The sequence below is a fragment of the Chionomys nivalis genome, chromosome 9 (genome assembly GCF_950005125.1).
Source record: "Chionomys nivalis chromosome 9, mChiNiv1.1, whole genome shotgun sequence".
NCBI lineage: Eukaryota > Metazoa > Chordata > Mammalia > Rodentia > Cricetidae > Chionomys > Chionomys nivalis.
The window spans coordinates 788824-798078 of NC_080094.1; positions in this window are offsets into that span (position 1 = coordinate 788824).

Consider the following 9255-nt stretch of genomic DNA (forward strand, 5'->3'; position numbering starts at 1 on the left):
AGTCCAGGCTGGCCTCAAACTCACAGAGATCCGCCTGCCTCTGCCTCCCGAGTGCTGGGATTAAAGGTGTGTGCCACCGCTGCCCAGCTTGGAAGTCCTATCTTTAAAAACCACGGTTGCAGGGGAGAGACGGTGTCTCACTGAGACCTGGGTTTCACTGATTAGGCTAGGCTAGCTGGTCAGCCAGCACCAGGGTTCTACCTGTCACTGCAACCCAAGCATAGAGGTCACAGTGTGGGCCAGCTTGCCTCATTTTTTAAATGGGTGCTGTAATGGATTATTAAAAATTGCTGCAGGATCCCTGGAGGTGACAGGCAGCAGAAACGCTGCAGGTCCCCAAGTGTTGGGCAAGAGACAGAGATGGACAGGCATGTCATGTAGAGTGAGGTTGGATATTTATTTAGTGGTTATGGAAGGGAGGGGAGAAGAGCAGAGAGGGAGAGAAAGAGAGGGGGGAGAAGGGGAGAGAAAAAGGGAGAGAGGGGGAGAGGGGAAGGGGGAGGGGGGAGAGAGGGAGAAAGGGAGAGGAGAGAGAAGGGAGAAGGGGATAAAGGCAGAAGCTGCCTTTTTGAAAGGGAGACGGAAAAGAGAGAGAGCTCAGGCTGGAAGCTGAAGATCAGCCTGTCTCAGCAGGCAGGGGAGGGAGTGGGCGTGGCTTGCAGCTTAAAAAGACAGAACAGTCATTACAGGTGCTGTGGATCAAACTCAGGTGCTCATGTTTCCAGCCCCTAGGAATAGAAAAATATTAATCGTGTGCTGAGGAGAGAACTGGAAGGAGCCCATGTCCACAGCCCGTAACCCAACAGTCAGATGCCAACCCCTCCAAGCTGACTTACAGATTTCATGCACTCCCAGTGAAAACCAGTCAGGTGCTTTAAAGATTTAAACAAGCAGATGTTCAAGTTAAGTTGGAAAGACAAAACCGCTAAAGCAGAATGCAGAGAACTGTGTTGCTCTGGTTTTAAGTAATGAGGTCAAATTTACATAAGTTAAAACCATTATTTTATTTTCAGTAAGTTTTAATGTACATGTCTGTGAGTTTGCGTGTGTGCACGCATCTGGAGCTGTCCAACTCTGGTTATTCTAGCTAATCAGCTTGCTACAGGGATCTTTTATTTCTAACTTTTCAGTGCTGGACTAAGTGGCTTCCATGCCTGACCAGCTTTTATTAAGTTCTGGGGATGCAAACAATGGTTTTATTAAGAAAACAAAGACTTGGCCGGGCGGTGGTGGCACACGCCTTTAATCCCAGCACTCGGGAGACAGAGGCAGGCGGATCTCTGGGAGTTCGAGTCCAGCCTGGTCTACAAGAGCTACGAGAAACCCTGTTTTGAAAATCCAAAAAAAAAATAAAAAAGAAAACAAAGACTTAAAATTTTCTTCCTGTCATTTCTCTTAGCATTACATATCAAATTATCATATTAATGGATTGCATTGTCTTAGACTTGATTTTAAAAATAGCTGTTTTGGTGGGGGGGAAGGAGGGAGAGCAGGAGGAGGGGAAGGAGGGAGAACTGTGGTTGGTATGTAAAATGAAAAAAACTTATAAATAAAAAAAACTTTAAAAAACCCCAGCTATTAGGGATACTTGGGGCACAGTGGTGCCTACCTTTAATGCCAGCACTCATAAGGCAGAAACAGGTGGATCTCTGTGAGTTCAGGGCCGTCCTGGTCTACAAAGTAAGTTCCTAACTCATTACACAGAGAAGCCCTGTTTCAAAAAGCCTAAATAAATAAAAGGAAGGAAAGAAAAAGGCACAGGATAATACGGGCAGCAATTACAGAATAATATAACTGTAACTGTAGCTCTCTTGAGAAGCCCACACCAACGTCTCTTGGGAGTGTACTGTCTTTTTTTCTGTATGTCCCTCTCTGTGAACACTTAATAAACCACCAATTTTGTTTAACCATGGCTCATTTTGAAATTTTCTTCTTTGGCACAATCAAGGATCCAGTTTTATCTAAATAGGAGGGAAACTCCTTGGGTTCCTGATGGCCATACTAGGTTGTGTCTCTTTGTTACAACTGACATTGTTGGTTTGAGTTTCATTAAAAAAAAAAAACAATTAATTGTAACCTGGCAGTGGTGGCGCACACCTTTAATCCCAGCACTTGGGAGGCAGAGGCAGGCGGATCTCTGTGAGTTTGAAGCCAGCCTGGTCTACAAGAGCTAGTTCCAGAACAGCTGGGGCTGTTACACAGAGAAGCCTTGTCTCGAAAAACAAAAACAAAAAAAAAAATTAAATTAGTTTTGGCTTGGGATTAGTATAGGGTTTCCAGCACTCTCTGAAATGGCCCTATACACATTTCTGTCATTTGTACATGTATTTTTGTGAAGCACCGTGCTAAGCAAAGCACTGAAGATGACAGAATCAAATCAAAATCTTGATCAACTCTGAAAAATGCTGAAGATGCTATGTCCTACAATATCACATATTTGGCAGAGATTTAATTCTTTATGTAAAAACAAAAAGCACACTCATCTCATAAGAAGTAATTCTTGCTTTTTAAAAAAATGATAAAATTATATATTATGTAGTAACTGGTAATGTTATATATTAAAAACTTCTAAAATAATTTTTATTATATATTATCAGTGAATATTTGATTTATATTCTTATTTTATATACTTGTATCCCAGGGTTTATATAAAATTTCTCAGATGAAAAGAGGTCACAAGCCAGGGTTAGTGGTGCACACCTTTAATCTTAGCACTCAGGAAGCAGAGGCAAGCAGATCTCTGTGAGTCTGAGGCCAGCCTGGTCTACAGAGCAAGTTCCAGGATAGCCAGGGCTATACAGAGAACCTTTATCTTGAAAAAAAAAAGGGGGGGATCAAAAAATGGATAAAGATTACAATACTATGAGAACGCTAGGCTTTTGCACAGAGACCCAGAAAAGACTCTTCTCCTGGTGTCCCAGCATAATCTCGGAATTGATACAGACCAAGTCTTCTAGTTACAGGAATGAATGCTATGATTGGTGCACACATCGTTCCTTCTATGGCTCAGGCTGTCTGCTTGTTTTGTAGGCTGACAGAGAGATGCCCTCTTTTGCTGCCCCCTAGTGTTAGAAAATGAGACCAATAAAATGCTTCTCTCTGGTGTTTTTTCTGAGAGCTGAGCTGGAAACACTGCAAAGGCAGTGGCAGTGGCAGAGGTGGCTGTAGCACAGAGGACTTATGACTGCGTTTACTGAGGGTAAACAAGGACAGAGGGGTAGAAACTGCATTCCTGGGGGGCTACAGGTATTCCAGAGAGCCCTCAGGGCTCAGGGTTTCAGATACCTTAGACCCAAAGCAAGACCCTAGACAGATACCAGCTTGCTCTGGACCTAAGAGTTCAATACTCAATATTTTAATATATAACACTAGAATATGACACTTAGTGCCAATTGTTGCTGCTTGCTGCAGGCATTTAACTTCTCTTGGAAGCAAAAGATTACAAAGCTACCAAGCACCAGGCTCACGGTGAGTAAATCCCAGAGCCATAAACCTCCACACGGAGAGCCTAGAACTGTAAGTGTCTGGTTTCTTCAGGGTTTGTCTCTATAAGCCTCTTGATTCTAGTTCTGAGCACTATTCAGGATTGCCAGAACTAGAGAAGTCTCTCTAAATTTGCCCACTGTCCTATCTGGGAAGAGATAAAGGGCCCCAACAGAGGATTTTAACACTTCAGCCTTCAAGCTGCTCTGTCTGGATATTTCAGACACATTGTGACTTTTGTGTCTCAGCAAAGTGTCTCCACATCTTTTCTTTTAATGGTCAAATATATTTAACTGTATATAATCCAGCTCAGTATGCTGATGAATATTCAAGTTGTTTCCTCTTCTGGCTGCCGTGAACATGGTGCATGTGTGCAGTTGGTTCTACCTTAGGGAGGGATCCGAGGGTCAAACCAGGTCATCAGACTTGCATTGCCAAGTGTTTTACCCGCTGAGCCATCTCACTGACTCCTCTAGTTGATTTTTATATATGGTGTGAGGTAGGGGTTCATTCTTTTACACAGTGTTCCTGATACTGTTTATAAAGAGACTGTTCTTCCAAATGCTACCTGATTTTAGGAATTGCTATAGAACAATAGGCAAAATAGTGAAGGTGTTGATGATAACAAAAATCTATCAGTCAATGAAACCAAATGGAGAGCTTAGGAAAAGCCTGACGAATGTCTTTAAGTGTGCTCCAAGAAAGCCGCAGAAGCAATTCAATGGAGAAAACACAATCTCTATTTTTTCTCTTTTGCAAGATAGGGCTTATGGTGCAGCTGCAGGTTTGCTATCCTCTTTCCTGGAGTCTGAGTTCTAGGATAATAGGAGTGTGCTATCTTGACTAGGTAAGTGTCATCTTTTCAACAAATGGTTCTGGGAGGAGTAAACATCTATAATGAATAAAAAAAAACCAAAAAAACAAAAAAACCCCAAACAAAAACAAAAACCTTTGCTCTACATTTCATACAAAAATCAACTACAAACCAGGCATGTGTAGCATACTCCTTTAATCCCAGCACTCAGGAGGCAGAGGTAGGCAGATTTCTGCGGAGTTCAAGACCAACCAGGTCCATAACAGTGAGCCCCTATCTCAACAAACAAAGAAACCAACAAACAAAACAAACAAATCAACCACACACCTAAGACTAATTAGGACATGGACCCTAGGGTAAAATACACTACTCTTATTCTGCTAAATGAACATAGCAATAAAATGACTCTCAGTGACATATGATATGCCCATATATTGGTGCCTTACTCAACTCTCATCAGAGGAGCTTCTTGCAGGAGATGGTAATTATCACAGAGACCCACAACTGGTCATCATACAGAGAATAAGAGATTTTAGGATGCTCAGCCTTAAAGGGGTATCTATGTCACACCTCACCCCACAGGCTCAGGGATCTATGTGGAAGTAGGGGCAGGACGCAAAAGGTGGTAGAAGACATCAAGAAAACAATGTTTTCAAAACACGATAGGGAGGTTGCACATACAAACTCGCAGAGACTGTGACAGCTTGCATAGACTGTTACAGTTTTCAGGTTACAGACTTGTGAAAACTCAAGCCAGGCAACATTCAAGTTTGGAGGATGAGAGGCTGACATGAAGCCCATCCTGGGTAAGGCGCTGTTAACACTTGGCTGTTGCTAGGAGAACAAAAGCCAGTTTTATTTTTCAGTGGAGTGACACCTTGAATATAGACCGTGAGCCAGACACTCCAGAGCCTGGGAGTAGTTGGCCAATACAAGTTAAACTCTTTTGACTTTTTGTTTGTTTGTTTGTTTGTTAGAGAGAGAGAGAGAGAGAGAGAGAGAGAGAGAGAGAGAGAGAACATAAGAGCTCATTAAGTTGGGTGGATAGGGAAGAGGGGAAGAATCTAGAAGGAGTTGAGGTGGAGGAATGAATGTGATCAAAACACATTGTATAAAATTCTCAAAGAATAAGCCAAACATAGAGCTACACCTTTAGTTCCAGCATTTGAGAGGCAGAGGCAGGCAGACCTCTGTGAATCCCAGGCTAGCCTGGTCTACATAGTGAGTTCCAGTGGTACTCTAGTAGCCTAGAATGAGACCCTGTCTCAAAAAGCCCCCTCCCCAAATCTCAAAGAATAAATAAAAACATTGCTATAAATCAGATATACAAATGGGTAACAGGCAAGTATGACTGTGACTGAAGCCAGCCAATGTAAAAACAGCACGCCATTGCAGATGAATATGTACACACTAGGCTACATCCAAGTTAAAAACTTAGTTGATCTTGTCAATATCACCTTTTAAGAGACTGGGGTCAAGGGAGCCTCTCACACTCAGCCTTAGAGTTGTTGAAATTGCACGTCTACTCCACCATGCTGGAAAAACATTGTGAGCAATGCTGTCATGAGACGGAAAAGCAACTTACAAACTAGAGGACAATGTTTTCAAATCATACATCTGACAAAGGACTTGTGCTCACAATCTATAAGGAACTCTCAAAACTTGACACACAAAAAGATAAATAGCTCAATTTAAATCGGGTCAAGGACTTTACTAGACCTTTCTCCAGAGATTTACAAACAGCCAATCATTACGTGAAAAGATGTTCTGTGTCTCTGGTCACTAGGGAAACTTAACTCTTCTTGTTGACTGACAGCTGGAAGCCTCCCAGCTCACTCTCACCCAGCAGGAATATAAAGAAAGGACCTGGAGGTACCAGTTGCTCTCACATTCCAGCTCTCACAGTCTCAAGGTCCTGTGAACCAAGACAGATAAATACTCAAAGGTGTGACTCATTGGGCTTCACCCAGCCTGAGGCCACCACGTGGCTAAATAGAAAGAAAATTCTAGAAAACAAATGGCACTGGACAGCAATGGATCCAGCCAACGTGTGTGGGCTTCCTCGTTTATATATTTATTTGAGGAAGAACTTCAATTTATAGTAATGCCTATCCCAGATACATCCAGCACAGGTTCAGTGCAAGCCCACTGGAAGCCTTGTGGGGAGACGGAGGCTGAAGGCTGAATGGCACTCAGGAGGAGTCTCATGGCAGCTCTAACATCTTGGGAAGCAGTCTGTGTATGTCTGGGAGCCAAACGTCAATTGAGCAAAGGCCAGCCATCTCCAGAGGAGATCACAGAACTCAGAGTCACTTCCCAAAGCTCTGTATACGGTGAAGGAAAACCAGGTATATGAGGAATGAGGGCAGTGCCATCCATGGTGAGGGAAGTCAGTCAGTCACCAAGGGCTTCCAGCCGCTCACAACTGGTCAGTGCTGCCTGGGGATTAGCCGCTGCCTGGGTCCAATGGGGTACTGATACACATCTGGTCCACCATCACAGGGGTTGAATTGAGTCAAGAAGCACTACACCAAAGTCTTTGACTCTCTGTTTCAGAACCATCACTCATGATGCATACACACCTGCTTATGACAGGTTTGCTTGTAGCAGGTTAAAACTGCATGGGATAGCGTCTGACACAGCGTGGCTGAATCCCACAGCCGTGATGGTTGTGGTGTAGTGTGGATGTGTTTGGAGGCTTGGTCCCTGAGGTGGGACTGTTGGAGAAAGTAGTCTCTTTAGAGCAGAGGCCCAGGAGAAGGTCTTCAGGGTACGGGACTGTGCCCTTGAGGAGGACTGAGAGACCTGGGCCTCTCTTTTTGCTTCCTGGATAGGAGGTGAGTGATTTTGTTCTTTGACATATTCCTGCCTTGGCATGGGGCTATTGCACCATGAACCCCAGAGCTGAAGGCAGACTTCATTAGTAGCTCATATCAAGTGTCTGCTATGGTGACAGCAGCTGATGAGCAGGGAGGGGACTCAGACGGAGGATGCAGGTTGGAGGCTCCGGTTCGTGCTGTTTAAAAACAGCTCCAGTGAATCTGTGTCAGGAGTCCTCACAGGAGTGGCCACTGAGCGGTGGCCATTACCAGGAGGGGCACAAGGGAGTGATCAGGATGTTGATTCCGAGGCTATGTTCACTCTCTGGAAACTCAAAAGATACGGTCTTCCAAGTCTGTTCACGCTCTTTTGAAAGGATCTGCACGGTACTAGAGCAATAGCTCAGTAGTTAGGAACGTGTGCTGCTCTCTTCAGGAGGTCCAGTAGCTCACAACTATCTGTAACTCCAGTGTCAGGGGATTCGATGTCTCATTTGCATGTATAGACACCCCTCAGATTTAAAATTATGCATAATCTAAAATAAATCTTTTTTAAAGGACTATACCCTCTATATGTTGTACCCCCTCTGCGTCCCTTTGCCATCAGGTGTGACTATTGGTGGCATGAGATGATGGCCTCCCAGGGCTTCTCCTGGATCATGTAGACTATGGTTACTCCTAAGGTTGGCTGTTCCCTGTAGGGTCCCTGGCCCACTGTAAGGCAATTCTTTTCAAGGGGTGAGAGTTCCTACAGGCACTTGTGAGCACTGTTCCCTGGGCAGTCAGGCGGTTAAGAACATGTGTCCAATACACAGGTGCTGTGCTGCCCTTTCCCCAGTTAAAGATAGGACCACTGATGGGAGCTTTGCCTCCAGTGAGTCCTCAGAAGACCTGACCACACACAGGGTCCCCTCCATCCTACTGGACTTGGCTGTGGAGAGTGACTTGCCTCATGTACTTTCCTGGTCTTCCCTTCTGTTTCTGGGTGTTACTGGATGGTGTACCCTGACCTCACCCCAGAAACGGGTCTGCTGTGTGGCACTGATGGAATGTGACTTGTGTCACACAGTGTCTGTCATACTCTTAATGGTTTCCAGAGGGTGAGCAGTTCTCTGCTCCTTGGATGATGCAGTGCTGGGCTCCCTGGAGGAGGAGGGAGGAGCCTCCTGCCCGCTGAGCTGCTGCTCACCATGGCAACAGCTCCCTGTGGCTCTGGGCTCCCTGACAGACTCAGGATGCCTCAGACCTTGCAGGCCTCATGCCTTGGAGGATAGTATATTTGCTTCTGGCTAGGCTGAAATTTCCCCGCCTGCCCAGATGCTCTAACTCAGGAAGGTACCGATTGTTTGTTAAGGCCCCAGAGCCTAGAACTCCCCTCATCATAGAAACAGTTTATTTGCTGCCCCAGGAGCTTTCTCAGTTTGCTGGTATTGGTCTGGAAGCTGGTCTCAAGGGAGGACTTTGCTTCAGTGGCTGCCCAGGACTCAGGCTCAGGTAGTGACCGGCTCCATGCCCAAGGACCGTGTTTTGGGGCCGGAAGGCATCTGGCAGCCCAAACCAGGTGGAGCTCCCTGGAAACTCTCTGACTAGAAGGTGTCTAGTCACCCTGTCCCCAAGACCCCGTGTAAGCCACCGTGGGCCAAGTGACACACATCTGTTGAACACTGATTCCAGGAGGCTGGCCTGGGCATGGCTCACAGAAGGCACCCACACAGGTGGTTAGCTGGGCACCGCAGCTATTATTAACCTGACAGTGACATCACCGACAGCCAATGGGAGGCAGGTTTATTTGCAGGGCTGGCAGCTTGATAACGGTTAATTTTAGCTGTATCTTCATTCCCAACATTTGTGAAACCCCCACCAGCCAAAGAGGGGGATGCTGTCTCCCCAAACAGCTTGGAGATAGCATCTGGGGGCTCCCGTAGGAGCTGAGTAGGGACAGATCCTGCACTCTATCCTCCACACTGCCCCTAGGAAGAATCCTGGTTTCCTGTAGCCTCTCCTTGCTTGCCCTGCCCCACCTCTGGCAGCTTCCCAGTGTCACTGTGATTCATAACTGAAAAGCAGGCCACAAGTGAGACCTAGGCTTCAATCTGAAAGTCATACTGTCCACAGTGCTAGTGTTTTGAGTCACCTACT